The following is a 25,200-nucleotide window of genomic DNA, read 5'->3' as shown; positions in this document are numbered from 1 at the left end:
GGTTTTTGCATTTTGAAGTTGAGGGGTGTTTGGCTTTTATCTGTCTTCCCCGCTGTGATTGTCTGGCACTCTGTGCCCCAACCCAGCTTCCAATCGCCTTGTAGTAAGTCTGAGGGGTGAGTTTTTCACACGTGCACTGGTGCACCTTGTGCCGTTGTTTTAAAGTGCAATGCTTCTCAATAGACCAGTATTTGTTGCTGTTTACCAGGCCGCCAGCATTATTTCCGCCCGGATCGACAATTGTGTTTGTTATGCTTCAATGCTAGGATCGCCTCAGCCAGGCCAGGAAAGCTCTACAGGTCGGGATACAGCAACTCTCTAGAGTGTCCCTTCACTCAGCCCAGTCCCAGCAGTGCGCTAGACTGGTAGCTCACTGCCGCGCACCTTTCTGTCAGTGGGCCGCACACAGTTCATCGGCCGGGATGTTACCAGGCTCCCAGCGCCTGGAGTCTCCTCCGATCATCCGGCGATGTGCTTACCTCTACTCAGGTAGGCCGCACTTCACAACTCTCCGCACACGCAGTGGTCTCTGCGGCACCTAACTTTCGCACGTGGCTCTCCTCACCTCGATCTTCTGCATCCTCGCTTTCTCCTTGCCACTCTGGGAGCAGCGGTTGCTTGCCTGCGCGGCCAACCGCCTATCGAGGTACCCGGGCCCGCGATCGTCTCTCAGGCATATTTATAGGGTCTGCCACTTTTCACCATCTCATTTCGGCATCCGATCCCTTCTCTCCACGCACTGCATGCATTACGGCAATGCCGCAGTCTGTCGGGCACTGTCAGCTGCTCCCGGCAGTCGTTATTTTCTCCCCGTTGAACACAGCCACAAGGTCAGATCGCTGCTCCCGTCGCCTTTTCCACTCGATCTGGGCAGCACCACGCCACCTTTATGCTTAGGTGCTTCTTCTTCGTGGGCGTGATGGCATACCATAACCAGGATTTTGGTCGGATTATGTCCTCGGACGGCGGAACTGCTCCTGCTGTGCACCCTCTAGCGCCCCCCCAAAGATAATGCCATTCTTGGTCTCATTACAATGATTAACGTCCCAAAACCCAGCAAAGCCTCGGTCATAGAGACCAAAGACTCACTACTGAACAAGACAATTCACTGGATCCGCCATGTTCGGGGTTGTAGGTCATTAATTTGTGAAGATCTTGTGGGAGTAGAAAGAATAACAACTCGAATCCCAGGGTTCAACAAGATTGTGTCAACTTTGACATCACCACTACTGGCAGACAATCTGGTCACGCTAGATGCTCGAACAACCTCGCCAGGCTGCTCCAACATTCAATTTAAATACAGGAATTCCCAAGTATATAGAGGCGTCACTAGCCCAACCTCCTTCCTAAATCACATTGATTGACTTATGAAAGAATCACCTATAATACAGCAGCACAACATCAGCTCTCCAAGATCATGGGGGTGCGCTCTGGGACGACCACAGATAAACGAGCCCCTTCTCGCAGCCCCTATCAAGCGAGCACTTCAATTAGTATCGACCTACAGCAGTATAGTAACATCATAACAAGTATCTGTGAACTCTTGCTGAACAACTCTGATCCCATGAATACGATCCCTCCTACTTTCTTAACAAGTGCTACTGCAATCAATCCCCATGAATTGTTCCCTATGAACACTCCTTCCAGGTCCACTGCTCTTGAAACCATTGTCCCTGCAGGCTCCACCCCGCACAGTGTGCCCATAACAATCCCCTTTAATCAGCTCAATCAGCAGTACCCTAAAAACTGCACTCCTTGGTGCCGTGCAGGGTATGCTCCTAATTTCGTCTCATGGAACATAGCTGGCTGAGGGCCATTCTGGATGATGTAGACTGGGCACTATATATAGCAGATTTTGATCCATTTTCCATTGCAGGGGACCTGGACCACCTCAGATATCCACAGACAAGGCGATGTCTCCTTCAGTAATCATGCCCTCGATACCACAACTGGCAGGGTAAAGGTAGGAGTTGTTATATGGCTAAGGATGGCACTGGGTTTTACCGTTAAAAGACTGTTTGTTGACTCCCCGTATATATTAGTTATTACTCTATCATACGCAAACAGACCAACTTATTTGGTAATTAATATTTATAATAGAACCTCACCCTTTTCACAAGCAGCCAACACCTTAAAAATTTTGAGTGCATTCCTGCATTCCAGCTCCCTGCCAATCGGCTAATTATTGCAGGTGATTTCAATGTATGCTTCGAGCCTTATGCACCATACATGGAGCTTACCGAGGGGGAGGGGAAGCACTCTCAACTGCTCCCATAGCTTATTTAAAATTAGTGCTGCAGGATCTCAGGTCATTGACATCATGGTCAAGCATGGCCTGAGAGCAGGGACTGGGCGATTCCCCTCAGATCAAGCTGCAATGCCTACTTTTAGTAAAGAACCTATAAGAGCCATATTGATTATATCCTATTGGACCTAAGAATCCGACAGGGGGTATCTGACCTTGCTGTCCATGTACGTCAGGACAGCAACCACTACCCAATCGTAGTATTCTGGGACAGGATAGGCTGTAGGAAGAGAGGACACCCAGACGAGTCGGCTACTATAAATCCACTTGTGACCACGAGTAATAAACGACCGGTCAAGTGGGAGTCCCTGATCAACTCAGGACTTGCTCACCAGGCTACACCAATTTATATCAAAATAATTGAGGGCAATACCTTTAAAGGAGCTGCCACCTAGCTAGTTAGTGGCAGTTAATCGATCTTTCTTTACCAGACCTAGCACACACTTTGAGAAAACCATTGGAGGGGGGGAAGGGTCCCAAGGTTTAAAAGGCCCAATGAATGGTTCGACCACACTTGCAGACGTGCTAGGGGGGCCCTCACCAATGCCTTGAGAACCAAAAATATACCATTTATTTCCAGGGCTAGGACAGATTTCGTTAACACCATCAAGAAAAGGAAAGCTGCTTGGGGAAAGGAAGTTTGGGAAAATCTGCTGGGTGTGGCTAGGGCAAAAGATAGTAAATGGTTCTGGGAACCGGTTTCTAAAAAGGGGCGTTCAGATACCAGGAGGCCGAAGTGCCAGATCCAGCCAAATGACTGGGATAAATATTTTGGGGGCCTCGAATGGATAAGTATCCCAGAAGTCCATATAAGGGAGGGCTCAATGCCTGCCCCGATAGAAGAAAGGGGGGAGTATTGTGAGGACTTCACGCTGGAGTAAACCATCTTAGCCATACTGGCACAGACGCCAGGATTGGATAAAATTCCGGCTGACTTATAAAGAAGTGACTTGCAGACCTGGGTACCCTACATAAATATAGTCTTTAATGCCATGTTGTTGGGGGCCCCGGTCCCCAATACTTCGAAAGGAGCCATGATAATCCCAATACACAAGAAGGGTGACCTAGGTTCCTCATGCAATTACAGACCCATAAGCCTAATTGATAATTTTCAAAAAACAATTGGCGCCCCAATACTAAATAGGGTATGGGACTGGATCGACAAAGCGTCTGCACTTTCCCATCTTCAGGCAGGCTTCAGGCGGAAGGTCAGCACAATTGACCAACTCATATATTTCCTAGCCATTAAATGGAGGAACGTAGACTTGAACACTGGGAGGTTATTTGTGGCCTTTGTGGATCTTCAATCCGCATTCGATCTGGTTCCAAGGGCAAACTTATGGGAAACTTTGAGAAGGCTAAGGGTACCAACGGGCCTACTGACTTTAATCCAGGCACTATACACAGATAACTATGCCAGGGTGAGGTGGGGAATGGCGGGTGAATTGACAGACGATATACTAATTCGGATAGGAGTGCACCAGGAGTGCGTTCTGGCTCCCACACTCGTTCTTCTTTACATTGAGTGTCTCTCAATCCTCTCTAACTGCGAGAACGACTCCCCCAAAAACAAAGATTAAAAAAATACCATGTCTGCTATGTGCTGACGATACCCTGTTACTGTTGAAAAGCCCACAGGGCCTAACTACTCTGCTTGATAGTTTCTCTACATACTGCAGGGACTATTTCTATTTTATTTTCTATTTAGGGAGTTTTGTAAAGCGCTTGGTGACGCACAGCGGCATGTCCCCGCGCTAAGGAGCGGCTGCTAACTGGAACCTACAGAAGTGGAATACTTTACTGTTCGAATAGTGTAGTTTTGAGCTTGGCTAGAAACTAATAACAGCAAAACTAAGTACATGGTATTTGGCGACCGAAGTGGCAAAATGAGAAGGCCCATAGTACTGGACGGGGCAGCTCTCGAGCGAGTGACCGAGTTCGATTATTTGGACGTCTTATTAGAAGTCTCACACGGGTGGCCGGCCCAGTTAAAGAAGAGCTCTCTGTTATTAAGGCAATTTGGTGGGGCTATCGTGAGGTTTGCCCATAATGCTCCATCTTTCCCCATTCCCCCCCCTTGGAAATCTATATGAGTCAATCATGTGGGGCATCCCTTTATGGAGTGGACAGTTGGGGACATTGCAACTTAAACACGCTAGAAATAGCTGAAAACAACTTTTTGAAATCTTTGCAAAAAATCCCTTCGAGAACCCTCACTCTACCATCTGTATGGATCTAAATTTGAGATCTATTTCGGACGTTACCGTGATGAGACCAATTCTGTACTGGCTAAGTGTCTGGGTGACAAGTGAACTGGAGCCTTATAGAGAGTGGCTCCATGGCCTCCTTGAGGGCTCTTGCGCAAACACTATCCCTTGGTATGTCCATATAAAGTCATGGTTGCACAAGCAGGGCCTGGGGGACCTTTTGTCAAACCTAAATAATATATAAGGCGATGCCATAGGGCAACTAAAATCGGTCTATTGGTCATTTGTCCTGGGAGAACTCCCCTCCAGATCCAGCTTGGGCTCTTTGACTGATGTTCCTCTCATTTAAGTGCAAGTTCGAATCTTACTTTTATCTGGTCAGAAACCCACATCCTGAGCACTTTTTATCAGGCTCAGGGTACGCACTCTACCGTTGGCCCCCTTCACTGGTCATTGGAAGAACTACATCAACTAAATGCCCTATGGGTTGTGAAGCTACTGAGTCTATCGAACATGTTCTATTCTTTTGCCCTGTATATAAAAAATAAAGGCGGTGCTGGATAGCTCCACTAGCAGAATGCTAGGCCTTAAGGATCGCACTACTGCACTCAGAATATGCACTACAGATACGAGTGGACCAGTTGTTTTTTCCGTCTGTAAATTCCTGACAGCCATGTGGTACTTAAGGATAAAGAAAATCACTTGGGAGATAGAGCTCTAGCGATATTGCAGAAATTATAGATCACATAACTGCCTGTATCCCCAGGACACAAGACCCGGAAGTTGCCTTTGGTACTCATTATTCTCTAGCACCCACATATGTTAGGCACGCATTGGCACTTTACACTCTCATGGCACTTCAGGGATTGCACCAAAGGGTAGTGTGCCCTCATCTGAGAGGTGGGAACTGTACTTTAGTCGACATACAGCACCCTTTGTAAGTGCCATAATCTCTCTTTCTCCAAGCACACAACGCACTTTATGCTCTTTTTTTGCACATTCTGTACATAACCCTGGTCTCTTTTTACCCTTGCCCAAATACATGTTGCAGGCCCCTACAGACTCCTCTCTCATCATTGTTTTAATATCCGTTTTATAAAAGGTGATTCGACCTATAATTGTGGTGGCTAGTATTTTTAACATTTTAACTCTTAACTCTTAATATGTTTTCTGTTATATAGCATCTCCTGTTATCCAGGGAGAATCCAATCGGTGTGATTGAGACTTACATGGCGGACCCTTGAGCTTTTTGTTTGTCCACCACTTTTGCATATAACTTATATTAATTACATTTCATTGTATTAGTCTTTTAAATTAGACTTTGTCTCAGAAATTGAAATATTTTACTGTTTCGTTCGGAGAGTCCGAAACATTACTTACTCACGTTCAATTGTGTTTGAACTCTGCATTGCATCAAGGTCTTCTTTTGTATACATGTGTACTTTTATGGGTGTGTATGATAATAAAAGAAATAGAATATTCTTCTTCTTCTTCCTTCCTGGAGTTAATTCATCCTCTCCCTCAATGTGGAAATATAGTTTAAAAAATTACTCTCTCCACTCCTCCCACTGTATTGAAGTTTCCGAGTCTGAAACAAAAAATGGCTGAGGAGGATTTAAATTCAATGTCTGCATTGCAGACATGTTAGCAGTAAGCAACAATATATGCAAACAGAACGAGCTCCCAACCAAATAAGTTTTATCCTAGAGCTCACGATCATTTACTGTTTTACAGTTCTGTAATCTTGGAGGAATACTGGGCAGTTCACACAGTACTATAATAAATGCTGAATAGGTAAGGGCTACCACATACAGTGTTTAATACATCCTACTGTGCTCCTGTTATGCACTCCAGTTATTTTTGTAATAATCCTCACCTACGGTAAGTGCAGTCTGTTGCACCTGCGTGTTTAAGATGGTGTCACAGTGAAAAAGTCGGATCAAGTTACGCGACCTCCGTTACGCAACCTCACGTCGTACGCATATGACATGCTGAAATTAGCATACGAACAAAGTGAGCATCCAAGCATTGTCCTGTTCCAAGCTACCAACCGTCACTGTGGGATAAAATTTGAAATATACTCCCACAGTACAAATAGTGCAATACACGGTATTGGCAAAATAAATACCCTAGTACCTCCTTATTACCAACACTTGAAATCTTCCATTGCAGCCCTATTCCATCCTTATTGATTCTTTCATCTCGTATCGAGTCCCTCACAGGGACATCAGCACAGATTAGAATAAACAATAAAACTTGGAATGTAAAACAGATTTCTTCTCTCTTTCTTCCTCTCTCTCTCTTTAACTTGCTGTAAGTCGCTCTTTCAATTTTACTTTTTTCTGTATTTAAAAATGTCCACTTCATTGCTTGCTTTGTTGACTACAGGACTGCTCACTTAGTTGGAATTATTTCCTGTGGTCGTTACCATATTAAGGGGCAAAAGTAGTAGTGATCTAAATTACGGAAAGCAACATTGAATGCATTGAGGAGGATTGCTTGAGAAGGTCGTTGACTGACATGAGGAATTGTAAGAGCTTGTTCACAGATTTATCGTACATGACTTTTCACCTTAAATAGATGTATTCTTTTAGGTAGTGTTATGAGCATGTGTTCTAAAATGTAGATAGATTAGAATGGGTTGGCTTGCTGAATTCAGTTACCATTTTCGCAATGAGAAGTGGTGCATAGATATCAGGAAATAAAGTCTGGTACTGACAAAATAGATTACTTATCGGCAGCAGTGGAACGTTCTGCATGTCAAGAAATAAGTAGACATTGTTAGCATAGTTAGTGATGTCCATGTGCAAACATAGGAACAGACCTGGAATAGCTGCCATATTTTATTTTAACTTTGGGAAGAATGTAATTGACCTGGCTGCCAGACTTGAGACTGACACAGCACATTTTAAACAAAGAACACATCTCCATGTTTTTTTTTTGAAAATATCTTTATTGGCATTTTTAATTTAGCAAAATACACAGTACCATAATAAGAAAGTCTTGAAAGAAAATGGCATAGAAATCACGAGTTATGGCAACGTCTACCTCCTCAGTGCATAATCCTGAGCACCTAATGCCAAATAATGGTAAACATTGGATCAGTCACCAATATTTCAAAAAATGCCCAAATAACACAAACACATCATCCAACAATTAAAGGATACCCAACTGGGGCAAAATAAAGGAAAAGAAAACATCAAACAACTAAAAGATCTGAGGTAGAGGAGGGAGCACGGTAAAGAGTTCCAATGCAGCTAGTGGTGAGGACACAGTAGAGAAAGTAGTGACAGCAGTGAACCAGCGAGTGGGCTCCCAAGGAAGGGTTCGGTAGACAGAGCCAGGGTTACTGCCCCCATAAATGCGGCAGGTCAGTAGACGCTCCCCCCGCTCAACCCGTAGTCATCGTGTACCCTCCGGGCACCGAACCAACAGAGACGGCAACGGGTGATACAAGTTAAAGCACCCCCTGGCCCGCGCTCGCATCCGGTTCGGGACCTGAGTCTATCAATCCCTCCACCCGTCCCTCCGGGCTCTCCCAGGCTGCCAGCACTGTCCTCCACTGATCCGCTAAGGGAAGCTTCCTCATGCCCTTATGTTCTTCCCAGCTGAGCGCCCTGCCCTCCGCTCCGCCCCACACCACAACATCTCTATGCCAATGCGTAATCTGTGGTCCCCCTGAGACTTTCCATCCCAATGCAATGCGACGTTTTGCCAGTCCCAGTGCCAAGTCTATAAATCTGTTCCCCACCTTGCGCTTCGGCGGTCGGGGAAAGAGACCTAGGATACACGTCTGGATCGTAGAAGGTAGTTCCCTGCCCAAACACATCACCATGTTTGTTACAGTTTTAGTCATGGAATAGAACTACAATGTTTGTTTGGAAAAATTGCACACTTTTGGAAGCAACACTGACACTATAATGAAACACTTGTCAAGGTAACCGTATTAGGCTCGTCTCTAAAGCCTGTCCGTGCAAATTTGACATGCATACCAACAAAGCAAAATGAAAGTTTAAAGGTGTTTCAAAAGGAACCGTGATATTCACATCTCTGAAATGTATTGGTGTAAACCAACAATATTAGAGTAACAAATACACTACCATAATAAATATAACATTTCAATTTTTTAAGTGTGCTAAGAGTAGCCTGGTATTGTTAAGTTTTACAAAATGCTAAACATTACACCACCAGCATTCATTATTTCACAAAGCCCAAATCAATCAGTTCAAAAAGGGAATCATAGGTTAAGGTCTTTTTAAAACTATTTGATAGCCATAGATCTAAAAAGGTATTTCACAGAAAGAAAAAAGGCCTCCGTCTTTAATTATTTGGTCAGAAGTGCAGAAACGTTTTTGTTCACCTTCCAGAAATTGATCCTAAAGCATCACAATTCGGCAGGTGGGATGAGTCCCCAGAAACCTTTAAAAGACTGTATTTACATTTTCAGGAGGCCGAGCATCACTGTTTAGAGACATAGGTTTTCACAAAACAGCAAGGAGCAAATAAGACAATAGAGAGGTATGTTGTAGTTTCAACATTTTTTACTTCATCATGTGAATTTGAAGGGCTACTTCACCAGTACATCAGAGATCAATTATTGGTTCATTGTTCCAATAAGCATAGCATATTTTTTATTATGTTCTCAGGACCCTTCATTGGAAGAGTCTATTCATGCTGCTAAAGGGTGTGAGAGACTTAGATAATCTTTTAGGAAATCTATTCTTTCTGTTTATAAAGTGTGCAGTAGGAAACATTTTTCTAAAATTTTATTTGAGAAAGTGAGTATGAAGATCACTAATGACTCGCCAATCACTATCTTTTCACATATGACCAATGCAGCAAAATGGTCTAATGTCGATTGTATTCCTCCAGATATCAATCCTTTAACCTGTGGAAGAAAAACAATTGACAGGTTTGGATATTTTGAGGATCGTATTGCTTTCTCGGGTAAGACAATACATTAACCAATTATGCTTCTAAAAAAGGATCGAAACATTCTTCCTTGGATGAATCAAGAAATGTTGAATTAGCTTACATCCAGGCACAGCCAAAACAGTAATGTCTGTCATGATTTCAGAATGGTCTTTGGAAAAAGTTTTATCCTAACATATTATGTTATCCTTGGACAAATTAGGATGTGTTGAAGAATTTGATAGAATCAGATTGAAAGAACCTGGGTTCCAGTTTGGCACAAAATTTGTAATGAGCATTATCGTCAAAGGCAAGATTAAGGGAACGTGTTGCAACAAATGTGTTGAGATAAGTTTTACAAAACATGACTCATCAGAATGCATTAGATACATAGATATACCAAAAAATGGTGAGTTTACGTTTGTGCGGGGATTTAAAGGTTATTGAACAAAATCGTATTACTGAGTGTCATTCCCCCCTGCCTCCCCTCCCTCCCCCCATGATCAAGATGTTGGAAGGGTTGGGAGAGTCAAAATATATTTCATCCATTGCTCTTTGATCTGCTTACCATCTCATGATTTTGTGCCATGATTCTGGAGCTTTAACCACCATTTGGGGTTTTCAAGTGCATGCACATGCCATTTGAACTTCCATTAATAGTCTTGCTATTTCAAAAACAATGTATACATTTTAAGCTGTTTGGCCCTACATGATTATATTTGAATTTATGCCAAAATGATGCCGAGTTCAGGAACACAATTAAACTTTGGAAATTGTTTTGAATATTATAAAAAGTACAGGCGTGACTGTAAGACTAGATAAATATGTTTTTAACTGATAACATAGAATATCTCACCAGTTTACACATCAAATGAAAGGTAATCTAATTTCAGGTACTTCCGAAGCACCATGTCCTGGAAAAAGCGATCAGTGATGGTCTTTTATCTAGGTTTATGTGAATAATATCCAGTTTTTGTACGAGGATGGACCACACTAACAAAACATTAAAGAGGATTGTGCGAACAATCTTAATTACAAATGAGGAGTTGAGGAACATCTTATGGTAGATGTTTAAACCCATTAATTACTGGGACAGCAGTACATGGGCTTAAGTAAATACCATAGACTGTGCTCCAAAAACATTGAGAGGGTCATAACAAAATTACAGTGCTTTCAAGAGAGGCACTTGCCTGCTCTTAGGCAGCGGAACATTTCAAAACATTCATGTAGGTCAGAGAGTTTATTTTTTGCAACCAACTACAAGCTTTTAATATATTTACTGTGTGAAAAAAGAATAGGAAAAGTGAACTTGTGATTGCTATGTTTGTTGGCCAGGTTTCAGAATACAATTTTAGAATAGAACATATTTTGGTTAAAATTCTGATACTGATTGTCCATTAAGATTTCTCATCAGAAACAATAAGGGGGGTATGCATTGCAAAAGGTGGCGGAATTGTGCGTGACATCCGGAGGACGCTGCAAAAATTAGAACTTGACATTAAAGCAAAGAAAGCTCGACTTGGGACAACCCAGGGGGAGCTTAAAAGCCAAACTCCACACTCTGATCACCGAATATCAGACAGAGCCGGAGCGAGAATGCCTATTTCGCTCCAAATATCATAGAGCGCGCCAGTATGGGGAGGGAGAGCGACCAGGCAGAGCTCTAGCAGAAACAATACGGCCACCTAGATTCTCTAACCACATTCTAGAAGTGGAAGACTCTAAGGGACATATGCAGAAAGACACCTCTGATATCCTTCAGACATTCGCCGCTTACTATGCAGGCCTGTATTCCACACCCACGGAAAGGCCAGCGGAAGTGTCCACCTACTTAGAGGACACCACGCTGGCATGGATCGAGGACGCCGATAGGGAGTTCCTAGCTGCTGAAATAGAATCCGACCAGTAAGGAATATTCCTTTTTTTATCCCAGACACACCAGCTGCACATGAGAATAGACAGAAACTTTTACTCTACACCCCTCACAGCGCAAATCACTCATACTACCTATTTGGGCAAAACCCTGTCTGACCACAACCCACTGGAATTAACCCTCACTTGGGGCAGGACTCCCACCCCGGTCCCTACTTGGAAATTATGGCCGCAGATGTTAGAGGACCCCGTCTTTAAGAACACTATGGCGGAAGGTATCAAGAATTATTTCACCGAAAACATTGCTACTTTCTCTACCAGAAAAATAGAATAGGGTGCGTTTAAGCCTGTGATTCGGGGCATAGCCATCAGTACCACTGCAGGGGCACGGCAGGAATTACACAATGGCTTAAAAACTATCGAAAACAATCTGAATCACTACTCGGTCCATCCACTGCTGGGCAGAGGAGGGCGTAACCACGGTAGGAGCTTTGTTCATGGACTGTATACTTATGGATCATGCAAACGTTTTTAGGGCAAATGGGGTCTCAGCTAACCTATACATGACGCATGCTACTATCCCTGCATATGTCAACAAGCATTGACATAGCCAATAGGTCTCGCCTTTGGGACTTTATAAGTGTTTAGCCATGCAACAGTTGATTTTGTTGCACCAAGGATATTGTGCTGCATAATTAAATACTTATAAGGTCACAAAAGCGAGACCTATTGGCTATGCCAATGCTTATCTTATACGGATGCTGTGCTCCGAATTCATATGAAAGTGCCAATTGGTGTGGCGGAGACAGATGCACTAAGAATAGCTGCACTTCACTTTAAAAAATGCGCCCTGGTTGGTAGGTAGAATTTTGTAAAAGGAGTTTATTAAAAGAGTATTGTTTACAAGTGAAATTTTAGTCTTATCTTTGTGTGACAAGTATTCCTTTTTGTGTTCCCTTTTGTAAGCATCCATAGAGGGAGCGCTGCGTCTCCCATATATAGGGGGCTTCTGTTTAATAGTGCTTTCCAACTCTTTATCACTGGAGATCTAAAGCAGTTCGGGGAGCTGTTTGATTTGAAGCAATTCCCTGTGTATAATTGCACTCGGAGCCTCTTTGCCTCTCTCTTTGGCTGAAAACCTAGCTTATTGCAGCTAAGAGAATCTCACACAAAAAATGCAAGTTGTCCTTGTGCATAAAAGAAGATTCTGCACTTCAACACCTTTTTAAATTAATATTTGTGATGGGTCTATTCTCTGCCCCAGAGTTTCTGTTCACTTGCTTTGTTCCCGTGTTTGATGTAATGGAAGCAAGGACAACAAGCGGTCTGCACTTTTCAAGCACTTGTGCTTGTGGCGGCATCCACCTTGCGGGAGGGAGCAGCGGCGTGCAGGGGCCATCTGTTTGTAACTAATGTGGCCGTGCCGCTGCTTGCTCCCGCAAGGTGGATGCCGCCACAAGCACGAGTGCTTGAAAAGTGAAGACTGATTCCTAAAGGCCCTCTCCTAGAGCAGCGCATACGCGCTGCCTATGCAAGACCTACAATGCAGTGGGCCCCGAATAGAGAGGAACCCCAAACGCATGATTTAACACAAGCGCTTCATCTTATGGGGAGGGGGAACCACCTCACGAGATGGCTCTATCGAGCTATTAGAGCACAGGCTGGGATATCGCTTCAGGTCCTGCGGGGCAGGCGGTCTGAGGATCTTGAGAAGGAACTCACTGACAAGGAGTGGGCCTCTCTGCTGGAGTACCCCAAGAAGGTGTCCCGCAATGCCAAATTTAAATTCATACAGTCTATGATATTACGTAGGGCGTACCTCACTCCGCACCGGTTGCAGTGTATATATCCGGAAACTGAGCATCGATGCCCCAGATGTAGGCTGGAAAACGCTGACCTTTCACACATGCTGTGGTCGTACCCCATATCGGCAGAGTTATGGGAGGGAGTGGTCCAGGGCCTAAGAACCACAACTGGCACTCCTTTGGAGCAGACATTGGGTAGTTGTTTACTTGATGTTCGCCGCTGTCTGAAATCGCAGAAGGTACAGACCCGCTTCATTGACCTGGCGGTACTGATTGCCAAATGCGCCATAACCATGCTCTGGAAGTCGGTGAAGGCCCCTTCGGTCTGTTTGGCATGGGGAGGTGATACGCTGGGGGGGCTGAGAGTGCTGCCATTAGACAGGAGGAAACCTGAGGCCTACGTATGAGCCTAATATCCATGGAATGGGACATAATAATGGAGGCATTTAAGGCCCTAGACCCTGCGCCTGTTCCTAGACTACCTGATGACTATTGGCCCATTAGCTGTACAGACAATCTCAGCCTGCAGACCTGCTTCATGTAGGGTTCTGCCAATCTTCACTCATATACCTGTCACCAAGGGCACTGGATGATTACCGGGATAGGCTGTATCTAAGCCGGTTTTACTTGGGGTTGAGCCAGACAAAGGGGGAGGGGGGCTGGGGTAATTTAAATGGTAGGTAGATCTGTTTTTCTGCTTCCACTTATATGCAACTTCAATTACAAGATATTACTGTGCAAAGACACTTGTCATATGTTATGTACTACATACTGTAATGTCTGATGTTGATTGTTATACACAGTCTGTGATATATATATAATGCAAGATGTTACCTACACTGTACTGTTTAATTACACTATGCATATCCATGCACCTGTAATCTTTGAAAAGAAGGAAAACTCAATTAAATATGTAAAAAAAGAAAAATGGGGATGGTGACTCAGGCAGGCCATGGCCCCCGCGAGCTCAAACCAACCTTCGCAGCCGGGTATAGCCAGTGACATGCGAAACCCGGATGACCTACTTCACCCCCGGTCAGCTGAATGGGTTCCGGCCACTAAAGTTACTGCTTATATGGCATCTAGGCTTTGCAAGCCCTTGGATAAAGAGGTTAGAAGCTGCCTTAAGCCGGAATGTCCGAGACCGACACTAGAAGGAAAGGTCGCCCTCACCCCTGAGGTGGACCCTAAAATGGCCACCTTCAGTGGGCAGTCATATTCTTGGGGAATGCTAATGCGGCCATTTCCACAGATCTCCGCAGATCCCAGTTAATTAAAATTGACCCTAAGCTGGGGGAATTGGCCACCTTGGAGGCTGGGCCTGTGGAGGAAGGTAATCTTTTCGGAGAGCCTTTCATCAGGGAGTTGGGAACATTTGTTAACACGTTCAACTCCTTGGACAAAGCCCGGTCTCCTATTAAACGTATCTTCACCCCGCGTGTTTTTGGGTTAGCTGGTCGTGGTAGGGGGCGATCGACCGGCCGTCCTTAAATCAAGCCTCCTTCAATCAAGCCTCCTTCAAGTCGGCAGAACCCCGCCTGGGACAGTGGCAGGACGCCAACAAGTTTGGGAACTTCTACCCTACCAGACCCCAACAAGGTCGTAGAGGAAGAGGAAACGGCGGTTACAATAACAATAACCAACAAGGTGAGCGTTCAATGTTGTTTTTTTTTACTTTATTTAACGTTTTCAACAATACAAAAAAATACAGAAATGTACGTGCAGCAATCCACAGTCACAGGCTGTCTCTTCATATAGAATTGCAGTCATAAGTAACATGGTAATATGTTCGAAGTGGCATCTAATGAGAAGACCCATGGCGCAAATCATTGTTAATAACAGTAGGGTCCATGAACCAAACCCACTCATGGGAGCAACAAAAAGACAATCCACCTCTATCAGCCACACCTTCCCCCCCCCCCCCTACACAACGAACCCGCCATTCAGTGTTGTATACTTCACAATGTACTCTTGCAAAAATGATTTAAGCCAAACGGTGCGAAGGGTTCACCCCACCCCAGCCGAGACAATCCCCTGTTCTAGCTGGGACTCCGTTGCTTGTCTAATGGTCTCGCCATACTACTTGTAGTGTCCCCAGATATCTTTGGGACGTGACGTGCTGGGCATCATACTTGCCTAGAGCTCACTGTTAACATTGCAATAAGCGACACTACGCAACCAGCCCTGGACATTCGGGGCAGTTTTACGTCCCCAGTGCAGTGCCACCTCCCGCTTAGCTAATAAAAGACCTAGTGCTGCAAACTTGCGATGTTTTGGGGGGGAAAGTTACAGTGTAGCCTAACAGGGCAACCTCTGGAATCGGAGTCAATGGGATGTTCAACATTTGCCCAAGCGTGTGATGTACTTGCGTCCAATAGTCTTGTAGTTTCGGGCATGTCCAGGTGAGATGTGCGCAGTCTGCATGTGGGGCAGAACATTTGCGACAGTTGTGCGGCGTAGATGGGTTTATTTTATGTGCTAGTGCCGGGGTAAAATAGATGCGGCGTAGAAATGTTAAATGTAGGAGTTTGTGTCTGCTGTTAAGCGAAATGTCTTGCGTGACCAAGCAGCAGTGAGCCCATTGCTTATCCGTGATTGTGATACCCAGGTCGTGTTCCCATGGACTGCGAATCTTACTGTCCTGTACAGGTTTCAGTGTGGCGCATGCTCTGTAAAGTTTCAATATCAGGTGCATGCTGTCTACTTTTTCTACAAGTATCGTTAGGGGAAGGAACGAAGCTGGCTCCAGTGGGAATGTCGGGAAGACTGGGCATAGTGCGGAGTGGAGGCGACTTAATACAAATTTATCCATAAAATCTACTGCGTTAAAACGTGCATCTTCCGAGGGTGAAAAGACGTGGCCATCGGGGTTCAAGTCTCCCAGTTTGGTCAAGTCTAGCTTCGCCAAGGTGCGCTGCACCAGTCGTTCCGACGTGATGGGAATTAACCGAGGATTAATGACATGTAGGGCAGAGGAATATAGCCTCGCCACTCCAGTGATCCGGATATGCCATGCCCAGCTTGTGGAGCATACAGTCTGAATAACTAGCGGGTCTCTTGGAAAACCTACGGGTAATACAGCCGAGAGGTGTCCGGGTAGTACCAGATCTGCCTCAGGCCATCGAACCCGTGCGTGTTTACCACCCCAAACTAAACGACTCAGGAGAGAGCGGAGTGTGCCAAAAAAATTATTAGTGAGAGGAATCTGTATATTGTTGAATAGATATAAAAATTTGGGGAGGACAACCATTTTAATAATGGCGACCCGGCCTGCCATTGACAATGGCAATTTCAACCATTTCTCTATTTGAGCAGTGAGCGTGTCCACCGCTCTACCATAATTGAGAGTATCTGGGCTGTATCTAGGTGAAAGTGTATGCCTAAATACTTTACTGACTGTGCACCATTCAAGGGGGAACTCAAGTTCCCATGGTTAGGTGAGCGTTCAATGTTCGGTGGATCTAGTAATAGGGGGCAGGTTACAATGTTTCTACCACAATTTGGTTTCTTTAACCTCAGACGCCTGGGTGTTACAGACAGTGCAAGGCTTTCAGATAGAATATATCGAACATCCTACTCAGCCTGTTCACACAAAGCCGCTCTCCTTTTCAAGGGAGCAGAGAGATCTGATAGACAAGGTCTCCTACCTTTTGCGGAAAAAGGCAGTTGTCATTTCAACCCCTCATCCCCGGGGTTTCCTCAGCAACATCTTAGTAGAGATACAGGATGGGAGCTATCGGCCTCTAATAAATCACAAGGACTTCAATAGGTGGCTAATTTATCACCACTTTAAGATGTAGGGTATCCACCTCCCCAGGGATCTCCTCCAAACCAGGGATTGGATGGTCCGCCGAGCAGTTTGCGAGGGCCAGTTTTGGCCGATTTTGTTACAGGGGGAGGATATTGCTGACCCCTGGTAACAACAAAGGCCCCCCCAGGGGCCCAAAACTGGCCCCCACCTTTGCGGCTCACCAGGGAAGCGCCCGGTGCCTGCTACGGCCAGTCCGGCCCTGGCTCCTTTGCGGTGAAATGCTGGACAAAAGACAGGGCCCAATGTTGTGTCCTTCTCAAGATGGACAACGTAGCAACGATACGTTACATCAACCATTTAGGGGGGAGCAGGGGTACGCTTCTTCCCCCTTTGCGATGATAATGAGGGGGGGGGTCATCCCAGATGAGAAGACAGCTAGCGGACCTGGTGATGGTCACCCCGATATGGAGGTCACAAGCTTGGTTTCTAGTTCTAATGGAACTTTCTTGGGATTTTCCAATCCTTCTACCCCAGTTTCGATATCTCCTCAAAGATCCACAAGGGAATCCCCATCACCTCCTCCTCTTGGGAGGCCTTCAACTGATGGCCTGGGGGGGTTACAGGCAACGTTGGAAGGTGTCAGGCCTTTCGGAGGAAGCTGCCTCATTATTTGCAAGATCCTAGGCAGAGAGCACTAACAAGAGGTACCCTTCCGCTTGGTCTAGATGGGGGAGTTGGTGTCTTCAACAACAGGTTGATCCGATGGCGGCGGACGTTGTCTATTTCCTTAACTTCTTAGCTTCTCTGGCCAAAGAAGTTTTGGCCTACAGGCAAATTAACACCTTCCGATCTGCTATATCGGCGGGCCATATACTGGTGGACGGTCACCCTATTGGGGAGCACCCGCTAGTGTGCAAACTATTGAGAGGTATCGGGCTATCCAGGCCACCAGAACCTCGGTACTCTACCCTTTGGGATGTCAAAGTCTTAAACTTCTTCCGGTGATGGCCATTGCATAAATATCTTTCTAGAAAACGGATGTCGGCGAAATTGGCAACCCTTTTATGTCTGATATCCTGTCGCAGAGTTTTCTGATGTACGAGCCTCAGACCTTACGAGTTGAGTATTCACTCCGGAGGGAGTTACTTTTCACATTTCCAGAACGACAAAATGTAATTCAAGGTCAGTGTCATATCCTGCTTTCCCGGACGTCCCAAAGTTATGTGTGGTCAGAGCACTGAAAGCCTATGAAGTGGCGACAGTCGACATACGTCCTCAGGGCATCAAACAATTGTTTATAGCTCTTACTAAACCACACAGGCTGTCTCCCCTCCTACGATTGCGAGATGGGTTCACTGGAAGCAGGAAGCATCGATAGACACTACTCTTTTCGGAGCTCATTCGGTCTGGGGTGCAATGGCATCGAAAGCTTTTTCTTTGCGGGCACAGTTTGAGGATATATATTTTTTTTGGGGCATTTGAAGATACATAGATCATCAGAGTGCCAACATATAACAGAAAAACGAACCATTAGCCAGTCAAATCATTACCTGTATACATCTAATAGCCATATCCTGTACAGTAAATAACATGATGTCCCAAACCACAGGTGTTGTGCCTATAACATGAAAAATTGACAGCCTTCGTCCGTGTCCTCAGTATCAGTCCAGGCGTCGCATCTTCATAACTAAAAGTGTGAAGTTACCATGCCCAAGTGACTGTTTATGTAACTAGTGGCTCCCGCATCTCTGTGCCTCGGTTTTCACATCCGCGTCTAGCCTACTCCCTGTCTCTCCTCTCCTCCCCTTCCCGTGCAGTTCCCTCCACCTGTCTCTCCCGAGCCAAACTTATAAATGGCTCCCATATCTCCCGAGGGCGGCAAGTCGATGGCATCAGCTCCCAGAATGTGGAGAGCTGTGTGTCCATATGTAATGTCTGAGCCAACCTTTTAATGAGGGTGTCCGCTTTCTCCCCCAGTGAATTGCAACCTGGCGTCTGGCAAACAGTAACAGCATTGTGTGTAATTTTCGGCCTGCAACAGGTGTGTGTTTCACGTAGCCCAAGCAAAGGGTCAGGATCTACCACTATTCCCAGAATCTGTTGTATGGTGTTAAAAACTGTGGACCGGGGCATGGTCTCGCCGGGAATGGAGTGAGACACGCGCCGTTGCTGCTCCAGGCTGCCGCTGCAATCTTCCGCATCAAACAGCGGTGTGGCGGCGGTAGCTGGGCCCGGACGGACGCTCCTGGAGGGCGGAACACAGAGGGCCACAGACTGAGGGATCGGTGATAGCTGCAGACGCCATTTAACAACACGAAGGAGGAGAGCCTGGTGACTGCCGCGCTATCCGCCATTTTGTCTGCCCCAGACCTGCACGCCCGGCGCCTGGCGACACCTGGGCAGGGGAGGAACCGTGCTGCCGGCTGGCGGAGAGGCTTCGCCTGGAGGGTCCCTGCTGCTGCGGACCCCGGACTGCCGGAGCTGTGGGGCCTTGGAATCCCGAGGACGGAGCGGCGGCCGCTATCTTCTTCGTCCAGACCTGGTAGGCCGGGAGATCCTGGGGGCGCTGGGACGCCGTCGCGAGCCGGAGCGACAGCGCTGGCTGGTGGAGGCCGTGGACGGCGTTAGGTGAAGGAGGCTGCCAAGCGTGGAGGGACGTAAGCTGTGGCTCCCAGGGGGTGTCGCCTGGCTGGTGTAATCGGGTGCAGGAAAGAAGAGCGCCTGCAGCCATTTTGTATGCTGGAGCGAGTGGGGCCTGGTGGAGAGGACAGACCCTGAGACAGCTTGGTGAACGAGGCGACTAGAGGGGAGCGTCGCTCCTGGAGTGCCCGGATCCCAGCGGACTGTTGCCTGCTGGCCGCACGCTCCCCACCCTGTACAGGCGGTGAGAACTACCCTGCACCCCCCCCTACCTATACTCCCTGGCCACGAGGCAGCAAGCTGGTTCTGGGGTGGTAGGGGGTCCCTGCTGCACCCCACCCTGGAGACCTACCGGGGACCTGCGCCCATCAGTAAACGATCAGGAGCGGGGGCTGACGAGCGAGCTGCTAGAGCGGTGCGGAACAGACCCCGAACCCCGCGCTGCTGCGGGCAGGCGGAGGGCTATACCGCAGGAGGCGGCGGCCATTTCCAGTACAGTGGGCCACCCCTGGGGTTTGCTTGGAGGGCCCCTGAACCAGCAGCAACATCGCCGTGTTGGCGACCTGACTTGAGGCCTAGTGGGGGCTCACAGGTGGGTGCCTGGACCTGTGGCACTGCTAATACAACCTGCTGGGGATAAGAGGGGTCAGCGCAGGCCTTGGAAAGCTGAGAGGGGACTGGCACTACGCAGCGCGAGCTCCCTGCCAGTCGGGAGGCACAGGCCCGGTGTTGGCAGCAGGTCCCGCGGGGGAGTGCACTTGGAGAGACTGAACTGGTGGACCCTCACATGACCTACTGTGGATGACCAGTGGCGGAGCTCCCCGAACCGTGGCTTGGCCTGCGGGAGGAGAGAGGCTTTGGGTGCTCCGCCGCACGCAATCTGGGCTATTGGCTGCCTCTGGCTTCCCCGGGGTGTGGAGCCCTCCTTGGGGGCGAGGTTCCCCTGCTCTACGGGGGTGGGGGGTGTGCCCCGGATCCTAGCCCTGCTGGCCACCCTGCTGCGACCCCACCTGGTAGATCGTGAATAGAGTGGTGATTCGCTGAGTGCTGGGGCGCCTCCACTGCATCCTCCCCGATGGACTGAGTTGGTAGAGCCGGAGGTGTGGGGCCAACGGAGCTGAGGATCCTCCTGGAGGCCATGTTGAGTGCTTAGCGGCTCTGAGCGCCGCTGTGGACTGGGGACTTACCACATTCCCTCTTTTTGTGGGGAGCTTGACTACTCTAGCCTCGTCTTTGTAGCGCTGTTCTTGGAGGGCCTTTTGGAACACGGTGCCCTGGGCCACTAGTCAATCAGCTGTGTCTTCATTGCCACTCCTGTGTCCTGTGGCTGGGAGGCCCGAGCATTGCGCTGAGCGGGCGACCGAGGGAACCCGGCTCATCGCTCCCCCACACTGAGAGACTGACCTCCGGCGCTTTTGCAGCATGACCCGCATGAAGCCAGGGAAAGAACCGCCAGCGGCCCCCAAGGATGCTTCAGTTAAAGACTTATGGAGCAAGCCGGGCGCAGCACTAACGGGCGCTGCGTTGTCGGGAGTTGGAACCTCTGCCGAACCGGTCACACAGTCATTCATGGCGCTGTTCATGCAGGAGCTCAAGACGGAAATTGGATCACTCCGCACGGAAGTCCAAGCGTGTGTTAAGGAGCTTCGGAGAGATGTGGGGGAACTGGGAGGCCGAGTGGACGACCTAGAGAAGACCCTAGATGCTCGCACAGAAGACCAAGAACACTTATGGCAGCGGCTTGCAACTCTGGAAGAGCAACATGTTGAGCTTCAGATTAAACAGGAAGATTTGGAAAATAGGGGGCGCCGGAACAACATACGCATAAGGAGGGATCCAATTGGAGCAGAAGGAGCGGATATAATGTCGTTTGTGGCAGACCTGCTCCATGACATCTGAGGGGATGACGATGCCTCACCACCCACTCTGGACCGTGCACATAGGGTCTCGGGACCACCTGGGAGGCCGGGGCTTATCCCTGATATTTTGACACGGGTCCATTTCTTTGTCGAAAAAGAAGCCATCCTTAAAGCGGCTAGAGATAAACCTGAAATATTCTGCGGAGGTAAGCCTATTCAGTTGTTTCAAGACCTGGCCCCCACGACTCTTCGGCGCAGGAGGGATTTTCGACCCATTACGGACAAACTGCGGGAACTCAACATCCGTTATCAATGGGGCCACCCCTTCGCCCTCATGTTTCAGTGGGAATCCAAGCGCCGTGTACTGAGATCCTACCGAGAGGCGGCTCAACTGCTTCAAATCCCGGATACCCCGCCGGCCAGCCCCTCGCGGCGCTCTGCCAACCTCAGTGTCCTGCTGAAACCGCAGTGGTCCACGGTGCGCCGCCCTAGGTATCCCTCCTCACCCGATGGAAGCAGATCCTCACGGGACAAGCAAGATATCATAGAACACATAAAATCCCTGGAGGGTGGCCCGTCGCCGTCTGGATCGCAGGTGTCTGCTCCCAAATAAACCCTCTTACTTTGGAGCATCCTACCTGATGACAGCTTTGGGGCTGTGATGGCTGTTGGCCTGGTCGGCCTGCGGCCGCCTTGATTCCTCCCTCGGCGCCCCCGACGCCTCACTTAGGGGCGCACCTTTGCCTACTCCTCGGCGCAACACCTACACTGCTGGGGCGGTGGCCCGGAGCAGACCCTCGGCGTTATGGATTCATAGATAGGCGATGACAGACCCCCACTTCTATTTCTGGGAGAGTGACCTCTCCGGGACAGCCTGTGCCGTTGTGCCTGGCTACTCCCTAGTCTGGAATAGGTTCTGTTGGCCATGTTGGCCGTTTCAGTGCTTTAGTTGTTTTTCCTGCTCCTACCTACTCCCCTTTCTTTCCCATCCCTCTGTACCCTCTTGGCGGGGGGGGGGGGGGGGGGGGATTTGTAAACACATGGAAAAGCTGCATGGGGGCAGCCCCACTAGTGGATCCGCGAAAATGACTACTGCACCTGTCTGGAAGATCGTTTCCCTTAATGTGAAAGGGCTCAACTCGCCCAACAAGCGACGCCAAATATGGCGGTATCTGCTACTACAGAACCCTGATATAATCTTCCTCCAAGAGACCCATCTTCTTAAGTCTGATGTGGCTCGAATGGCACACCCACGCTTCCCTCATCAGTTCTGGTCCTCGGCGGCCACTAAGACAGCGGGGGTAGCTATTCTTTGCAGGGCGGGTCCCACTCAAGGGGATACTAAAGTCCTTAGGGATGCTGAGGGTCGGTTTTTGCGGGTGGAGGTCAGGAGAGGGCACCGCACACTCACTCTGTGTAATATAAATGCCCCCAACCAGGGTCAGGATGCCTTCTTGCGCAGGATAATTAGGGAACACCTTGAGCCGGTGCACTCAGACCTCATAGTCGGAGGCGACTTCAACTTGGTATGGGATGCGGAGCTGGATCGGTGTGGGGGTGCTTTTCATGGGGTGGGGGCCATGTCTGCGGCAGTGAAGAAATCCCTAGCCGCCTTAAACCTGGTCGACATTTGGCGGTATCACTCTCCGGGGCTGCGAGACTATACCTTCTACACCCATGTACACCGCTCCTACTCTCGCATAGACCTTCTCCTCGTGTCGCACTCCTTGCTCAAAGATACCGTTTCGGTGTCTCACTCTAGCATTTCGATCTCCGATCACGCCCATGTGGAGTTGCTTCTATGTGAGGGTTCCACCCGCCCGACGCGGTCGAGCCGATAGCGATTTCCGGACCACGTCCTTCGAGACCCGGTAGATAGGGAGGAACTTCAGGCGGCCATCCTGGCATATTTTGAAGCTAATGATTTACCGGGGACTCCCCTCCCCCTCCTATGGGACGCTTTCAAAGCCACGATACGAGGTACTCTCACAGCTATAGCTGTCGCTAGGGTGCGTGAGGCCCAGCTCTACGAGAACAAACTCACGCGCGAAATTAAGACGCTTGAGAAGATGGATCAGGAGCGCCCACTGGCGACGCACAAACTACGCCTAGCCGTCCTTCGAGGCCAGCTCCGGGCGCATAGAACCAACAAGGCTGAACATGCCCTGCTTACGCTCAAGCAGCATTATTACGAAGGTGGCGATAAGGTAGGCACTGTCCTAGCGCGACGCTTGCGAACACGGGCAGCCAAAGCCCACATCGCAAAGCTGCAGAAGGCAGACGGGTCATGGGCTATTACGGAATTGGCGAAGCTCCAAACGTTTCGTGACTACTACGCAACTCTATATGCTAGAGATCCGCCCGCAGCGGATCTGATCTCAGATGCCATAGACGCATGCGACTGGGAACCACTGAGCGAGCGCCACTCTGAGCTTCTGGAGGAATCTATCACCCTGGCGGAAATAGCTGGCGCCCTGCAAGACCTTCCGCTAGGCAAAACGCCTGGCCCGGACGGGCTCCTGGTATCGTTCTACCGCGCCTTCCTGCCGCAACTACAGCCATATCTCTTGCGTCTCTTCAACTCGTTCGCGGAGGCGGTTGGGCCCTCATCGGACATGGCAATGGCCGAAATAGCCCTCATCCCGAAACCCGGGAAGGATCATACTCTTTGCTCCTCTTATCGGCCCATTGCCCTGTTAAATACGGACCTTAAGCTGTACACTAAAATTCTTGCTAAACGGCTTAGTGCTCACCTACCCAACCTCATTGAGCCCGACCAGGTGGGGTTTATACATCAACGCCAGGGCGCGAACAATGTGCGCCGCATAGCGCATATTGTTGGGAAGGCTAAACATTGGGGAATACCAGCCTGCCTACTATCGCTCGATGCTGAAAAAGCGTTCGATCGGGTGGACTGGACATTTCTCCGGGCAGTCTTACGAAAAGTGGGTTTGGGCCCTAAGATGGTGGCGCGTATTATGGCTCCCTATATCTCACCGGTGGCCAGGGTACGAGTAAATGGCCAGCTCACGCAACCTCTCCCCATCTGCAGGGGCACTCGGCAAGGTTGCCCCTTGTCGCCCTTGCTGTTCGCCCTTGTGGTGGAACCTCTTGCCATTATGATACGTCGGTCCCCTGATATTTGCGGTATCTCTCTCCGCGGCGTGGAGCATAAGATCGCTCTCTTCGCGGACGATCTCCTTCTCACTCTTTCCGACACTTTACGCTCGCTGCCGTCGGTGCACTCGTTGCTCCAAACCTATGAACGCGCCTCCGGGCTTAAAATCAACCACGCGAAGTCCTGGGCCCTTAATATTACGATCCCGGACGGGGAACTTACGGCGCTTCAAGCTTCTGTCCCTTATCAATGGGCGAGCAAGTCGGTGCGATACCTGGGTCTTAACCTGACTCCGGACCTGGCCACCTGGACACAGGCCAACTGGCAGGAATATAAACTCTCAGTCCTGGCCGACTTACGCGCATGGAAGGCTCTGCCACTCTCCTGGCTTTACCGTCTCAACACGGTGAAAATGTCTATACTACCGAAGATCCTCTATCTCTTTCAAACCTTGCCGACACCAATTCCGGAGCATCAAATCCAGGGGCTCCAACGCGAACTTGTCGCATTTATATGGGGTGGGAAGAAACCACGCTTTTCTAATAAAATCCTGAAACTCCCCCGGGATAGGGGCGGACTTGCCTGCCCTAACCTACTCGATTACTACTGGGCGTCGCATCTCCGCTTTGTACTGGTGTGGTAAATTTAAATTACCTAGACTTAATTTATGCGGTAAAATTCAATAAGAATAACTCAGTAAAAATAAGAGGCAGAATCCGTGGTATTTGAGGT

The 25,200-nt window shown here is 48.4% G+C and overlaps 1 protein-coding gene across 5 annotated transcripts in view; it reads left to right on the top strand.

The window, feature by feature from the left end:
* The window catches only part of RCBTB1 (RCC1 and BTB domain containing protein 1), a 440,760-nt gene that overhangs the window by 26,992 nt on the left and 388,568 nt on the right, over window positions 1-25,200 (top strand). The window contains exon 2 of one of the 5 annotated variants that reach the window (XM_085621917.1): window positions 9,385-9,459. The exons of the other annotated variants lie outside the window; for them this stretch is intronic. The gene's annotated coding sequence lies outside the window, so the exon portion shown is untranslated. The remainder of the gene's footprint in view (window positions 1-9,384; window positions 9,460-25,200) is intronic. 5 annotated transcript variants of the gene reach the window in all.

Source organism: Triturus cristatus, chromosome 8 (genome assembly GCF_964204655.1).
Source record: "Triturus cristatus chromosome 8, aTriCri1.1, whole genome shotgun sequence".
In the NCBI taxonomy this organism is placed as follows: Eukaryota; Metazoa; Chordata; class Amphibia; order Caudata; family Salamandridae; genus Triturus; species Triturus cristatus.
This window is presented reverse-complemented; position numbering and strand designations above follow the sequence as displayed.